The sequence below is a fragment of the Chionomys nivalis genome, chromosome 6 (genome assembly GCF_950005125.1).
Source record: "Chionomys nivalis chromosome 6, mChiNiv1.1, whole genome shotgun sequence".
Lineage (NCBI taxonomy): Eukaryota > Metazoa > Chordata > Mammalia > Rodentia > Cricetidae > Chionomys > Chionomys nivalis.
Genome location: NC_080091.1, coordinates 75,689,172 through 75,705,211, shown reverse-complemented (window position 1 = coordinate 75,705,211; position 16,040 = coordinate 75,689,172). Strand labels below are relative to the sequence as shown.

The following is a 16,040-nucleotide window of genomic DNA, read 5'->3' as shown; positions in this document are numbered from 1 at the left end:
TGAGGGCTGCAAAGACGACTAACACTTTTTAAAAGGGATCTAACTTAGGCTTTACTGTGCGCAAGGTGAGTGCTTGGCTACTGAGCTACTTCCCCAGCACCTCTTTTGCTTTATTTCAATACAGGGTCTCACTGGGTTTCAGGATGGCCTTGAACTTCTGTAGCTGAGTGTCTTAGGATTTCTACAGCTGTGAAGAGACCCCATGACCATTGCAACTGTTATAAGGGAAACATTTAGTTGGGGGTGGCTAGCTTGAAGTTTCAGAGGTTTAGTCCATTATCATCATGATGGGGAACATGGTGACGTGTATCCTGCTACATCTTGATCAGAAAACAACAGGACGCTGGGCCATATCCTGAGCATAGGAAACCTCAAAGCCCACCCCCACAGTGACATTTTTCCTCCAACAAGGCCATACCCACTCCAACAATGCCACACCTAATAGCACCACTCCCTATGAGATTATGGGAGCCAATCACATTTAAACTCCCACACTCAGGCAGGTCTTGAACTTTGAGACCTTCCAACCACAACTGCCCAAGTATCTGGACTTACCAGCCTCTTGCCAGATGATTACAACATAACCTTAGTTATCAGGGGGTTCTAAGTGGGGCTGCTAATGGAAGACATCAATTTACAGAGCCAAGGAGGAGCCAAGGAGGAACCAAGGAGGAGCCAAGGAGGAAAGCAGTTCCTCTTCCTCCTGGCATCAGGAAGCTATTCATAGGAAATGCTCACATTAAAAACAATGAAACAGCAGAAGAAGATTCTAGGCCAAAGGTCTAGAGTGAGCACAGGCCCAGAGCATGACTGTGTATCATGCTGGAGCATTTGCATGCAGGAAAGGGAAGATGGGAGAGCTGTTTGGGGGCCAGAAACAAAGCATTGGAGTGGCATGGGAAGGATTTTTATGTGAAGTGGATAGCATCTGAAAGCGAGCTGGATGGGGTGCACACCTGTAGTGCCAGCACTTAGGAGGTGGGGGCAGAAGGATCAGGAGTTCAAGGCCATCTTCCCTTACACACTGCAGATGAAGGTTACTGTGGCAAAGGGAGATTCTTAAAATGTCCATTTAAAGGGGCAAGTCTGATGACATGAGTTTCCTTGTCAGAATCCATGTCTTAAAAAAAAAAGTACAAAGAGTAAGACTTAACAAGTTCTCGTCTGACTTCTTCATGTGCTCTGTGCCACATGTCCCCCGCCCCGTAATAAATAAGTAATAATTCAAAAGGGTAAATCAGATCATTGAAGTTGAGGCATATCTATACACCTTTGTCATCGTAAAGGATGGAAATCATACAGAAATCCAGACTTGAGAAGATAAGATGGCCGTTCACCAGTGGTGGGGATAAATTCAAGGGTCCGTTGTCTGTACCAGTGGGTGCTGGCTACCAACTGGATGGAGCAGAAGGACGGAAAGGGATATGAGCAGTTGAGTTTGGAGTTTCTAGCTCACAATCAGCCTTGGTGTTAAACACCCTAGCTGTGGAGGGAAGGTGAGCAAGTTTTCATCATTTCAGATGAGATTGTGGGTGGAGCTGGAAGAGAGGAAGAAGGCAAAGTATTTGGTTTCTGTTTGTGTGATTGGTTTTACTTGGTGCATGGTATGGGAGAGCACAGACATGCCACAGGAGGAGGGTGGAGGTCAAAGGACCACCCGGAATACTTAGCTCTCTCTTTCCACGTGGTTCCAGGGATTGAACTCAGGTTGTCAGGTTTGGTGATAAACGCCTTTTCCTCCTGAGCCATCTTGCTGATGCCAAAATATTTGGTTTTAAATACTTGGAATTTGAAGAATAGCCAAGGATAGTGCTGGAGAATTGCCTCAGTGGTTAAGAGTGCCTACTGCTCTTACAAAAGGCACAAGTTCTGCTTCAGTTCCCACATCAAGAGGCTCATAACCACTTGTAACTCCAGCTACTGGGGAAACCAAAATCTTTGGCCTCTGCAGACACCTGCACTCAACTGTACAAATGCACACAGAAACAAACATGCATACACAGTTACAAAAATAATGATTTTTGTTTCAAAAAGAAGAACTAAGGATAATTTTAATTTACTTATCAGCAGTTGGAAACTAGAGATTTGACTTTAAGAGAAATTGGGATTGGCAATAAATATGACAGCAGCTTAAAGGGTTTAAAATATATGTCATACTTGAAATGGTAAGGTAAATTTACCCAGGGTTGGATTGATGATTAGGAAGGGTCTTAAGGTTCTGTGGCTCAGGACCTGTACAGGAGTTGACATGTAAAGTGTAACATGTTTTCTGAGAACTGGGTTGGGGGATGAATATGAATTATGCAATTATTTTTACATGAAAATATCATAATGAAACCCATTGTTTTGTATGCTAAGTAAAATTTTTAGTTATAAAAGAAAGAAAGGAAATTGAGTTTGTTCCAGTTTCACTTTCCTGATTCCAGGAATTGTGTGATCTTTTGGTGAGTCTGTCTAGGGGTAATCCAGTATTTCCCACTTGGTAGGGGCCTGGAATAGACTGGGACACCAACCAAGCCATCAGACAGGTTAGTGTGAATGTGGGATTGGAGTTAGAAAGCCCTGGCCTGAGTAGACTCGTTACTAAGAGCCTCCAGGGGCCCTGGGCAGTTGGCCACAGCGTTCTCCCCATCCTATAGAAATAGCACGAAGAAGGGAAATCCGGCACAGCGTTCAGATTCCCTGCCTCCTTCTCTTCCCAAAACTTTCCTTTCCACGTGTTCCTTACACATTTTCTGACTGAGCCGAGTTTATATCCAAAGACCCTGATTGACAACTGAGCAAGCCTGGACTGCAAGGAGTGGAGCACCCTGGTGGTTAGGGCTGTCCCCTGGCTAATTATCGTGACATTACTTAGATTCCCAGGGCTGAGTCAGAGTCCTAAGTGACTACTCAAGGTCATAGGATGTTTGCTCCTGTTTCCCGAGGAAGCTGAAGTGCTTGCAGAATGGCCTGTCCTGTCCACCTCCAGAGAGAAATCAGTCATCTTTGAGATCCCATGTGGATGAGAAGCAGAGGGAGAAATGTTGCTCATGATTAAATATAGTGCCACTATTTATCCTCAGCGGTAGCTGGCAATTTTTTCATGAGCCATCTGGGTAACTGCCTTCTGGGTAATTGGTTACTTTCTAGAGCATCCTTCCATCACAGCTTGGCCTTTAGATAAAATCAATCGTAGATCAAGCCCTGACATCAGCTAGGCAGTCGTGCTTGCGGCACACAGAGCTGCCTTCCCATGTGATCTCATGGATACCTTCCCCACTCAACATGCTTCTACCTTCTCCTCACTCCCGTATTTTAACTTTGAAGTATTACCCCAAACCGTAGCTTCTCTATATGTTTTTTCTTCCTCATGCTAAAACCTTCTGTCATTCCACACTCCCCTGTGGCCTGTCAGTTACTGTAAGTTTTCTCTCTCCACAGTGTATCCCGAGGTGATGATTGCTCATTTCTTGAGTGGGGTACAAAGGGCTCTCTTGTGTATGCCTCGGATATATCTTCAATCTTTCAGACTAGTCCTCAACTTCACTTAAAGAGATGGATGAGCAGAACAGGCCTTCTGACTATGCCAAATTAAGCATCTAAGATGAGAACAGCAACGATTAGACACTGTAATTCATCAAACGTTTGCCGTGGCAGTCACCACACTAAGCGTTTGTTGTCATTACATTTGTTTGCCACCACCATGCTAGTGAGGAAGCTAGCCAGGCAGGGGTGGCACGCACACACGTTTAACCTCCAGAGGCAGGCAGAGTCCGAGGCCAGCCTGTTCTTCGAGCTACAGCCAAGGCTACACAGTGAAACTCTGTCTTGAAAAACAACAACAAAAAAGTAAGGAAGCTCTCACCTCTATTTTGTGGGCGAGGAAACTGAAGTTAAAAGAGATCATTTAAGAGGCAGAAACTAGATTCAAGCTTATGGCTTTTTTTCCCCTAGCTTTATTGAGGTGTAAATGACAAAAATGGCAAGTGTTAATTTCTGTGTATTAGTTCACTTTATGTTGCCATATCAGAATACCCAAGGCTGGGCAAAGCCCCCTGTGGCTGAGAGGGTAAAGGTGATTGCTGCCACACCTGACAATAGGGTTCAGTCTCCAGGACTCCCAGGGTGGAAGGAGAACAGACTTCTGATAGTTGTTTTTGATCTCCGCATGCCCCACCCCAAATAAATGCAAATGTAATACAAAACAAAACAAGACTTGTAGCTGACTATGTCATAAAGATGAGAGGCTGAGGGTGGAGTACTGGATGGCAGATCAAGTGAAGAGGCTTTATTTTGAGCTGGGCGTGGTGGCATGTGCCTTTAGGGGAATCTCTGTGAGTTTGAGGCCATTGTGGTCTACATAGTGAATTCTAGGCCAGCCAGGGCAACATAGGGAGACCCTGTCTCAAAAAACAACAACAAAAAGAGTCTTATTTAGACATACATCTTTGGAGGTCCTTAGTAAAGGGCACACTTATACTGAAAAACAAGCCAAACAGCTATGTGTGGGAAGGCCAAGTGTGTGAAGGGATCTCCAGGTTCCCAGGGGAATTCACTTTGTTCGTTATCTTCCAAGTGTGGCAATGCCAATGACCTTCCACCTCTTAGAGCAGAGGTTCTCAACCTTCCTACTGCCGTGACCCTTTAATTCAGTCCCTCGTGCTGTGATGACTCCTAATCATAGATTATTTTGTTGTTACTTCACACTGTAATTTTGTTACTGTTATGAATCCTAATGTAACTATAGGTGAACACTGTGGGGGTCGTGACCTACAAGTTGAGAACCACTGTCTTAAAGGTTCCCCCATTGTAACACCACCAGATGGGGTCAGGATTCTGATACGTATCTCTTTGGGAGACACACTTAAACCATCGTGTATGGATCTGGCATTTGTGTGTATGAAATGACGACCACAGTAAATAATTAACACATCTGTCATCTCGCGTACACTAATTTTGGCAGTTGGTGACTTGTCAACCAATAATATCCCAGAAAAGATAAAAAGTGCTCAAATCACCACGATCTTTTTAATCCTGTTTTCAAAGAGATATTTTAATATCTATTGTTGGGCAAAAGAAATTTTCTTAAATATTAATTCTCAAAAATGACACGCAGGGTAAAGTTTTAAGATCATTTTCAGTGGGCAATGAAAACACCTTTGACACTGTTAGTAAAAGAAAAGAAGAGAAAGAAAAAGATCTCAGGATAACAGTCAAAGGGAAGAAATAGACCAGAGGAGAGAAGATGCAGGAAGAGATGGGAGAAAAACTGGAAGTGACAAATAAAAGTCAGTTTTCTGGAAAGGGAAGTTTTAACACCTTCACAGTAAAATTTCCATGGCTGTGTAATTTAATGTCACAAGGGTGTCACCCAGCTAGCTCATGAGACGTAATGTCACATAGGAAAAATATAAAATATTAAAATATAAAAGCAATAATTAATAAGTCTCTTCTTCTTCTTCTTCTTCTTCTTCTTCTTCTTCTTCTTCTTCTTCTTCTACTACTACTACTACTACTATTTTGTTTTTTTGAGATAGGGTTTCTTTGTAGCTTTGGAGCCTGTCCTGCAACTCGCTCTGTAGACCAGCCTGGCCTCGAACTACTGTCTCTGCCTCCTGAGAATGGCTGGGATTAAAGGTGTGAGCCACCACTGCCCAGCCACAAAGGTCTCTTACTGTTGAATGCAAAAATGAGTATGTAGACACAGACTTGCAATCTTAGCACTACAGAGGCAGAAGCAGGAGTTCAAGGACATCCTTAGCTACTAAGTAATTTAAAGCCAGCGGGGGGCTATGTCTCTTTATTTAAAAAGGTGGAAAAAGATTTTATAAGAGAGTAAAATGTAAATCCCAATATAGATAAATATTTCAAACTATGTTAATAAGAATCTTTCTATATAATTTTCATTATAATTCCAAAACAAACGAAGGATTTGAAATGGTTATAGAATTATCCCTCACGGCACAAACTGACCTGAGCGAATGAAATCGGAATCAGCTATCCTGTTCAGTCCAGTCATCAAAATATAATCAAGAATGGAGTTTTGATGACCCTGCAATAAGAATAGAAATTAATGTCTGCTCTTTGGCACTGGTGTTTACCAAGAAGACAATTCTCTTGTGTCTGTAATAGGACCCAGGATGACATAAGTCTATCAGCTCCTTCCAGTAGTATAGGAGAGAAAGAAAGAAAGAAAGAAAGAAAGAAAGAAAGAAAGAAAGAAAGAAAGCTCCTTTAAATGAACAATGTGGAAAAACACAGATGGCATCACTCTGAGTTAATTCCAGATTATTATCCAAAAATGTTTTGATTTAGGATTCGTTTTCCAAATAATGTCATTCCTCAAGCATCTTAAATCAGACAGGACAGGATAGAGCCACATTCTGATGTCACAAGGTATAGATGGGTCCCGTGGTATCTGATTTAGCTAAAGTCATACTTTATCACAGATGATCAGCTGCTCTGAGGTGCTACTCATATGACATGACCTTGAAGCAATGGCCCCAGTAGGGGCAGTGGGGTGTCATGAGGTTTCCAATGAGACGAACCACTAGCAGAGTGGGACCTTTGGACCACATTAGAATCATCAGTAGGGCGAGCAGCATCCTCATCGGAATTATGAGTTGAGAGAATGCATGTCTGAGAACTCTTTCACAGGCTAATCACCATGGTAACTAAACAACATCCTAGACATTTCTCAGGTGACCAGGATATTGTTATCTGAATGAAGCTATTATAGACATTGTGAGCTGCTTATTTGATTGTTGAAGAATGATAATGCCTGGTTCACCATTCTTTCCTGTTCAGCCACTGAATTCTCTTTAGATTGCCAGACAGCGGTGCAGGTCTGAATCGGTGACTACTGGTCCGGCTCCCACTGCCCCACAGCATGGCTCTGCTCAGAAAGGGAGATGCTGTTGCAGAAACTTACTCTGCTCCTTTTCTAAAAATTAAATTCTTTTCTCAGACTTTATGTTATGTATATGAATGTTTTCCTTCTGTGTATGTATATGCACCATGTGCCTGCTGGGTACCCACAGAAGTCAGAAGAAAGCATCAGGCCCCTGAAACTTGAGTCACGTGATGGTTACAGCCATCATGTGGGTGATGGGAACTGAACCCGGCAAAAAAATCCAGCAAGTGCTTTCAACTGTTGAGCCATCACTGCAGCCTGACATGTTGCTTTTTATTTCTTTTTTAAGATTTACTTATTTATTTTTTATGTACATTGGGGTTTTGCCCGTGTGTGGATACTAGGTCCCCTGGAGTTACAAACAGTTGTGTGCACCACCATGTGAGTGCTGAGTGAACCCTGGTTCTTCAGAAGAGCCAGTACTCTTAACCACTGAGCTATCTCCCAAGCCCTGACATCTTGTGTTTCTACAAAGCTTTGTAGGCACTTGGAACAGGACCCATCATGGTGAGGTTTTGGGAAAGAGGTAGTTAGAGAATTGAAGGAAAGGGACTCAGAGTTGGATGATCACCATGGAAACACTGATACTTTCCTCTCTCTCTAGTATCCTACTCACCTAGATTAAAAAACGTCATCAATGGTACCTCGCATGTATTGAGTGTACGACTTTACTCATCGGTCCTTGCAACAACTCCATGAGTGAGTGCGGTACCATCGGACCTAAGCACACATGAGGACAACAGGTGTGGGGACAACCATTATCTGGGTGGGGGTTTTTTCTATAATTTTTATAGATTTTTAATTTTTTAAATTTTTATTTTATTTTAATGTTTTCAAGGCAGGGTCTCTCTGTGTAGCCCTTGCTGTCTTGGAAATTGACTTATAGACAAGACTAGCCTTGAACTCAGAGATCCACCTGCCTCTGTCTCCTGAATACTAGGAATTAAAGGCTTGTTCCACCACACCTGGCTTTCAGTTATTGAAGTAAAATCTCTTGTAGTTCAGCTTAGGCTGTGGCAGCTAGCCAAGAATGACTTGAATACCAGCTCCTCCCCCTTTCCTGTACTAAGTGCTGGATCTATAGACATTCATACTACACTTGGTGCCATTGTCTTACATATCATCCGGAGATTGTGATGTATTTAAGGAGGCACATGAATTCCATTATAACCACTTAACAATTTTTCAGTATACTGAGGAAAAATGGTTAACTTCCTCTTCTCATTAATTGCACGTATTTTCCCTTCCTATTTGTTTTCTTTCTCTCTCTCACGAATAAACTTTTTAAAGATTTGTTTTGTGTGCACTGGTCTTTGGCCTGCATGTATGCATGTGTGAGGGTGCCAGATCCCTTGGACCTGAAGTTACAGACAGTTGTGAACTGCCATGTGGGTGCTGGGAATGAACTCCAGTCCGTCTGGAAGAGCAACCTGTGCTCTTAACCACTGAGCCATCTCTCCAGTTCCCCTTTCACAGAAATTTTAAACCATAGAAACACTAGCAGCTTTGGGTTTTAGTTGTACTTCAAACCCCCACCCTGTGTGTGTGTGTGTGTGTGTGTGTGTGTGTGTGTGTGTGTGTGTGTGTGTGTGTGCCTGCGCCCGCATGTTTAGGTCAGAGGAAAACCTGTGGGAGTTGATTCTTCATCAGGTGGGGGCCCCATGGTTATCAGGGTTGGCAATAAGTGACTTTACCAGCTGAGCTGTCTCACTCACCCCCACCTCTTTATTTAAGTCTCATTTAAGAGTTGGACCTGTTACTACAGGCCTGCAATCCCATCAGTTGGGAGGATGTCATAAGAGACCATCTTGGAGACTGTCCATCATCTCCTTAAATGAAGGTGTGTCTGCTTGGGAGTCCAAACGTACTGAGGGCTATTGACCAGACAAGCTGAAGGTTTAGATGCAACCTCTGCAAAGAGGCAAACACTCCAACCCACTCTCTCAGAGGAAATACATTGAAATACATGGGCATAGTTGGGTCAAAGAGTGAAGATTTTGGGTGGGTATATCTTTACATTGTTTGGCTCATACAGAAGTACTATAGTTTTGTATCTCAGAGATTAATAATAAGAAGTAACAGATAAACAACCATTGAGTGCCTTAGATCCAGGGGATTGATCATGGGCTTAGAATATAAAAAGATAAGGGAAGACACAGTCTCTACCTTAAAGAACCGAGCTTTTCACATGGCAGGCAGAAACTAGTTTTGCATATACTCAACTAGCTATGAATGTTTAATTCATCATAATTAGAGTGTGTCTAGTTAGAGAAGGAATAATCATACAGCTTAATAGATGTATGCTTGATTTTCTTCTTTTCCTTCTCATTCTTTTTTTTAAGTTGCTTATAGCCCAGGAATTTTTGTTTATAGTGTTGGATTTAAATAAGATAATCTTTAATCAGGCACCATTGAAGGAATGTAAAAGAATCCGATGGGATTTTTGGATTTATGATATATTTTGGAGACAGGATTTGAATTAAATATGTATACATAGTGTGAGATGACCCAGAAAAATGAAAGCAAATGGTTTCATACACATAGCCACCTACTTTATATTTTATTAATCTAATTTAATTGTCCTTTGGGTGTTGGAAAGATAAAGGCATAAGTAACCCAAATATTTGTCTGGTGTTTCACTTGTTTGCTATTTTGAGACAGAGGCTTGCTATGCATCCCTGGTTGGCCTGGAATTTGCTGCAATCCTCCTGCCCCAATTTTCCGAGCACTGGAATTACATATTTATACCACCATACCTGGCTTTACTGGTGTTTAGACTTTATGGTAAAGAAACATACTTCAAGTATTGGTTCTAATCCTACGACCACCACCACCTCCACCACCTCCTTCACTATATCCACACCACTGTCACCAACATCACCACCACCACCTCTACAACCATCATCACCACCTCTACCACCACCACCTCTACCTCCTCCTCTGTCTCCACCACCACTGTCACCACCATCACCACCTCTACCAACACCAACACCACCAGCGCTACCTCCTCCTCCACCACCACCGTCACAGCGACTTTTATTAAAGGTGAGCTTTGAGGTTTAAAAAGTCCACATCATTTCTCAGTTTCTCTTTCTGCCTCATGCTTGTGCATCAGATGCAAGTTCTCGGCTACTGCCCTCCTGCTGCCATGCTCCCCAAACACTCTGGGACCATAAGCCCCAGATTAAACTCTTTTATCAGTTGCCTTGGTCATGATGCTTTATCATATAATAGAAAAGTATCTCTGATGGTATCTTCCTTCTTTGTAGATGGCTGTCCTCTTGCTGTGTCCACATGTGGGGGAAGGACAGGTCAATTCCCTGGGGACTATGATCTAAGGGCAAAAATTCCCTCCAGAAGACCGTGTCATCTCGACCAAATCCCCTCCTGACAGCCTTACCTGCTAATGCTATCACCTTTTGATCTGGGATTTTAACACACAGGCTTCCCACTGCTGCTTTTTGTTTTTATAGTCTTGCTTAATAGCCCAGGACAATTTGGAACTGTTGATCCTCCTGCCTCAGTTTCTTAAATTCTGGGATCACAGGTGTGAACCACTACATCTGGACCTATATATGTTTTGTGAGGACAAAAACATGTAGTCCTTGGAATGTGACTTTCTTTTTAACATAGAAAAGCAATTTACTCCATTAAAAGCATTTACACTCAAGGAGAGTAACAGGTCTTGTCATGAGACAAGTCAACCAAAATGGAGATAGTATCAAAATTGTCAAAGACTACCGAGTTTGTTACGAGAAGATTCCTGAAGAAAATTTAAATATAAGTCTGTGGCTCTGTTGAATGAAGTTCCACAGGTAAGAGTTAGATAGTAGGAACTGGAGAGAAAGCTCAGTGGTACTTGCTGCTCTTCCAGAGGTCCTGAGTTCAGTTCTAAGAGGTTCTTAGTCTAGCTCTCCAGTCTTTGGAGATCTGATGTTGTCTTTGGTCTCTGAGAGCACTGTATACATGTGGTGCATAGATACACATTTGGTAAACATTCATATATGTGAAATCTAAAAACAATTTTAGAAAAGATTAGAAAACACCCAGCTTGGGTTAATAATATTAAAGGGATAGCTGAAATAGCTGAACAAAGTCTGAGTCTCAAAACCACTGTTAAATTGATCTCAAGGTTCAGAGGCAAAGCGGGGTGGTCTAAAATCACATGTGCGGGCATGTCTAGGATCCTCATCATCTGGCATTCACATCATAAATGTTATCGCCGTCTGCTTCACTTGCACAATATTGTCCCTTGATCCAGAACAAATCAACCAAGGTTCACTAGGATTCCAAGAGAATCCAGAAATCTCAGCAATATGACCACCAAGAATAATCAACAACTCTGGTGGGCCATCTTTGGCATCTTCTGGGCTGTTCTCCAATTTCACTTAAATCCTAGGCAATTCATCTACAATCAGCCCCACCAGAAGCCAAGATAGTCTTATTGTGAGGTGACCACTGAATTTGGAGTATTTCATCCTTATGTGACTCAAAGGGATGCAATTGAGGTTCAGATTACTCAGATCCCACGAGACAGCAGTCTTGTCAGTTGATCCCGAGGCAAGAATGAGCTCACTGTAAGGACTGGGAAATAGGCAGTCTACTTCAGTAGTGTGAGCAGCTTCTAAGTGGCTTGGTTTGGAAGTAGTGTTTGAATAGCTATCTTGAATCTTAAGTTTCTGATCATCCATTACTGTTCAGGATAGATGCCAGGAAACATCTACAGCTGTGTGTCCTGTCAAGCTGATCTTTGCACCCATCACTTTTCCTTCCTTTGGAGCTGCACTGCTGTCCCACAGGCAGATGCTGACGTCATCTGAAGAACTAAGTGCCTGCTGAGATTTGCCTTCCTTCTGATGTACTCTCCAGAAGCATCTGCTTTAGAAGCATGCTTTGTGTAGCCAAAATCAAGAACATCACTGGATGTCGATTTTGTCGCAATTATGCAAGGGCTCTAGGGACTAGAACAAGCCCTGTTTACTTCTTCATGGTTGATCTTGATTGCAATTTGTTCTCTCACTGCCAGAGCCACGACTTCCCATATTCTCCTTCCTCACTGTTGTGGGGCATGGTTGATCTAGATTTCTGTTTCTATTTTCTCACTGCCAGAGCCAAGACTTCCCATATTCCCCTTCCTCACTGTTGTGGGGCATGGTTGATTTTCATTTCTATTTCAGTTTTTCTACCGATAAAACCAAAACATTCAAATTCTCCTTCTTACTGTTATGATGCGATGCAGCAAACTGAGCATCAGCATCAGGGAGCTGGACACTGGCTTTCACAAGGTGGGTTTGTTCATCTGATGTGTGTGTTCCCAGGTCAAGTCAATGAATGCTGAAATCACTCCGGTCAGGTCTGTTAACACCTGGACACCCCTGGGCAGTTAATTTGGACTCCAGGTCATGGGTCACCACCAAATCATAAGGAAACAGGTGCTCTTTTTCCATATTTTGTAGTCCTCATTGAACATCAAAGGATGCTTCCTAGTCAGTCATGATGACAGGTAGCCCCAGAATGGGCGTGAGAGAAATCCTGGAACGGAGACTGCCCACCTGGAATGAATGGTTTAAATATCAGAAAGTTCTAGTCTGGAGACCACGAAGTCAAAGACCAAGGCTCCAGCCTGTGAACAGCACTCTCTTGGCTTTCAGGCCCTCTGTTTGCTGTCATCTTACAAGGCAGAGGGGAAGAGAGTGGGTCTCTGTTGTCTCTAGCAAGGCAGGAATCCTATTCTGGAAATCCAGCCATTAGGATCAGTTTTAAACCCATGTAGCTCCCCAAAGCCCCTGACCTAGAGCCATCCTCACAAGTGAGGGCTAAAGTTTTAGCAACTGAATTTTCGGGAAGGAAACAATTCAGCCCACCACACGGGCATTTTCTCATTGGTCCTTCCTAACTCCATGACAAAGGTTCCAGATAGGGTGAAGAGTCTTAGGAATATAAATGTGGTGGCTGGAGAGATGGCTTAGAGGTTAAGATCATTGACTGCTTTTCCAGAGGACCTGGGTTCAATTCCAAGCACCCATATGGCAGCTCATAGCTGTCTGTAACTCCAGTTCCAGGGGACCTGACACCTTCACACAGACATACATGTAAGAAAAACAGCAGTTCACAGAAAATTAAAAGAAATATTTATGATAAATGTGTCTAAGGCTACTCAGCTGTGTTCCAACAAAAGTTGGAGGTCTTTTTTGGGGGTGGGATGGGATTTCAAGATAGGGTTTTGTTGCAGGGTATTTGTTTACATCGTGTGAAGATGTGTCACTGTGATTGGTTTAATAAAAAGCTGAATGGCCAATAGCTATGCAGGAGAGAATAGGGAGGATTTCTAGGAAGAGATAGGAACTCGGGATGAATCTAGGTCCATGAGAGATGCCAATGAGACATCGAGGAAGTTGGATGTACACATTGGAAGAGAGGTAAAAGCCACATGGCAGAACATAGATTAATAGAAACACATTAATTTAAAATATAAGAACTAGTTGTGAATAAATACAAGATAAAGGCCAAGCTTTTATAATAATGATAAGTCTCTGTGTCATTATTTCCCAATAATGGAAGTACCAAAGAAAGTCTGACTGCAGGGTTGTAGGGACATAGCCCCACCCATTGGGGGCGTGTTCGCCTCGGGCTAATGTTTACAGATAAATCTGCCGGGCGTGAGCCCAGCAGCCCCTTTTCTTTTGCTCCGCTTTTCCGGTACACCGCGGGAACCTGTGGTCCTGTAAGTTTATTTCCTTATTAAAGCTGTATATATCTATATAATCTGTCTACATTCATTTGCGCCACCACACAGGGTCTGTCTGTGTAGTCTTGACTGTCCTGGAACTCACTCTGTAGACCAGGGTGACCTGGGACTCAAAGATCTTCCTGCCTCCGCCTCCTGAGTGCTGAAATTAAAGGCATGAGCCACTACCCCACGCCACCACTATTGGACTAGTTGGAGGACCTGACACCAGGGAAATTCCTAGGAATCTACAAGGATGACCCCACCTAAGACCCTAAGCAGTAGTGGAGAGGGTCCTTGAACTGACCTTCCCCTATAATCAGATTGATGACTACCTGTCATCCTAGTACCTCCATCCAGCAACTGATGGGAGCAGATGCAGAGATTCACAGCTAAGCACTGGGCTGAGCTTCAGGAGACCAGTCAAAGAGAAGGAGGAGCAATAATATGAGCAAAAGGGTCAAGACCATGATGGGGCTGTCCACTGAAATAGCTGACCTGAGCTGTTTCCAGACTGATTCCAGACTGATAGCAGGGGAACCTGCATAGGGCCAAACTAGGCTGTCTGAATGTAGGTAACAGTTGTGTGGCTTGGGCAGTTTGTGGGGCCAGGCAGTGGGACCAGGATTTATCCCTAGTGCTTGAACTGGCTTTTTAGAGCCTATTCTTTTTGAGGGATATCTTGCTCAGCCTAAATGTAGGGGGGAGGGCCTTGGTCCTGCCTCAAAGTGAAAAAAAAAATCTAGGAGTAAGGAGTGGATTCCACCATCTGGAAGGATGAGACAGGAGGATTGCCACAAGTTTGAGGACAAGTTCCAGGCCAGCCTGGGCTATAAAGTGAGATGCTGTCTCACCCCCATGCCACCCAAGCTGCACCTGAAGTTTTACCTCTTGGAGTCACTGAGAAGATGCTCTATTTGTTTTGAGCCATTGTTCTGAAGGTAACTGTGGGCATGAGGAGTATGAAGAAGAACTCAACAGGACAGAAACATATGCAGGGGTGGGTACTGGGAGCACAGAACTCTTGAGTAGAGGGGGGAATACGGAAAAGGGTTCACCCTCTGGAAAGGTGGAGGAAGTAGTTTGGCAGGAAATAATCCTGGCAGTTGTGGGTGGAGCTTGGAATCATGATGTCAACTATTATAGAGAAATGCTTGACTCATCTTTCCTCGCCCTCTTGGCCTTATTCCCAGGTCCCACACCCTTTGACTGACACTGGTAGGTTTTTCAGAACAGAACACAGAAGAGTCGAGAAGAAGAAAAGCAGCTCCTCTTTCCGTCTAGGCAGTGGGAGTTAGAATGATCCCTGACGAGTCCAGGAAGAACGCTTCTCCCACACAATGCCAGTGTTGAGAGTGAGGTCCCTGCAAGTCCTCTGATGCCCAAGTGACTTCCAGGGTTCTGCAATTATGCCGGCCATGAGACATCTCCATTCTAGAAAACATGGAGCTCTTTCTCCAAGGCCGGGTCTGGGGAGCATGTTGGAGAAGGAAGGGGCTGTTACAGTCTGTCCGTCTGTCCTTGGAAAGTTCTCAGCTGTGTGATCAGTTGCTGTCTGTACTGGCAGGTGAATTCTGGGTCACACACAGCATGAAGGGTGTGGACCCGGATGGGAACAGGCTCATTTCCCTCCCCCTTACTCCTGTTCCCCCCTCCTGTTTTCAGCCAGTCCTCTGAGTGTAGCCTCTGCTCTCTTGGTTAATGCCAAGGAGGAAGTTCAGGAGCTTGCTGCAACTAATGAGTTGGAGTTGAAGTCCTGAGTGAGGCCATTAAATGCACATGGAACAAAGAGAAAGTTCACACAGGGTCTCTGAAACTAGGGATACATCACAGACACCAAAACATTACACAATGCGGAAGGATTGCGGTGATCTTCATAGTGGAGAAGCTGGGGAGAATCAGGAATGCTGCCCGTAACTGTTCAATACGTGCCAGGCTCTCTTCAAGCATTCCACACGTATCAGGACAATCTGCCAAGTAGCGGGGGTGGGGGTACTGTTATCTCCATTTTATTTTAGAGACAAGGGTCTATTGGAGTCCAATCTGGCCTCAAACTGGCTATATGGAGTGACTTTCTTTTTTTCTTAATTTTTATTTTATGTGCACTGGTGTAAAAGGGTCAGATCCCCTGGAACTGGAGCTATAGACAGTTGCAAGCTGCCATGTGGGTGCTAGGAATTGAACCTGAGTCATCTGGAAGAGCAGCCAGTGCTCTGAACCACTGGGCCATCCCTCCAGCCCCCAGAGTGACTTTCAATTGCTGATGTTCCTGCTTCTGTCTCCCAGTTGCTAGGGTTTTATAGATGTGTGCCATCATTCCCCGCCTTTGTCTTCCTGTTACAGAGAAAAGACCATCAAGTTAAATGACTTGTCCAGCGTCACATAGCAAGTCATAGGCTGAGAGCCAGGGTCGAGCTT

The 16,040-nt window shown here is 43.7% G+C and overlaps 1 pseudogene; it reads right to left on the bottom strand.

The window, feature by feature from the left end:
• Positions 1-2,552: 2,552 nt before the first annotated feature.
• Positions 2,553-12,365, bottom strand: LOC130876357 (histone-binding protein RBBP4-like; annotated as a pseudogene).
• Positions 12,366-16,040: the final 3,675 nt, after the last annotated feature.